Raw genomic sequence first — 573 nt, forward strand, 5'->3', positions numbered from 1 at the left:
GCTTTTGTGGAAATTTACCAGCCTGAGTAGTCATAGACCTTGTAAATAGGTAGCCTTGGCAGACAATACCAACTTAGATAAGGACAAGTGAATCATAGGCAGAGTCATAGTGACCTGTCCCCTGAACCTTCACCCAGCTGATACCCTGTTCTGGAAGATATCTGTATTCCCCCTGAACACCCACACTCCAGTGTCATCCCCTTCCCCACATCCTGCCTTTCTGTGTATATAACCTCTGTGTGAATAAGGAAAAATTATGATTTGATTTAAAAAATAAATAATATATTTTTAAAAAGAAAGAAAAGCTCCCTTTTCTCTACATACACACCAGCAATTGTTTTCTTTGTCATTTTGTCATTTTAACTAGAGTAAGGTGTCACCGCATTGTGATTCTTGTTTCTGTCATACTGAAAGTTTTACGTACATGTGTACTAGAATTGGGCCTTGTCATACCACCACCAAACTATGTCTCTCCAGCTCACTTTTTACATTTTATTTTCTGATAGGTTCTCATTGAGGTATTGACTCTCTCTCTCTCTCTCTCTCTCTCTCTCTCTCTCTCTCTCTCTCTCT

The sequence above is a fragment of the Grammomys surdaster genome, unplaced genomic scaffold, assembly GCF_004785775.1.
Source record: "Grammomys surdaster isolate TR1022 unplaced genomic scaffold, NIH_TR_1.0 173, whole genome shotgun sequence".
Lineage (NCBI taxonomy): Eukaryota > Metazoa > Chordata > Mammalia > Rodentia > Muridae > Grammomys > Grammomys surdaster.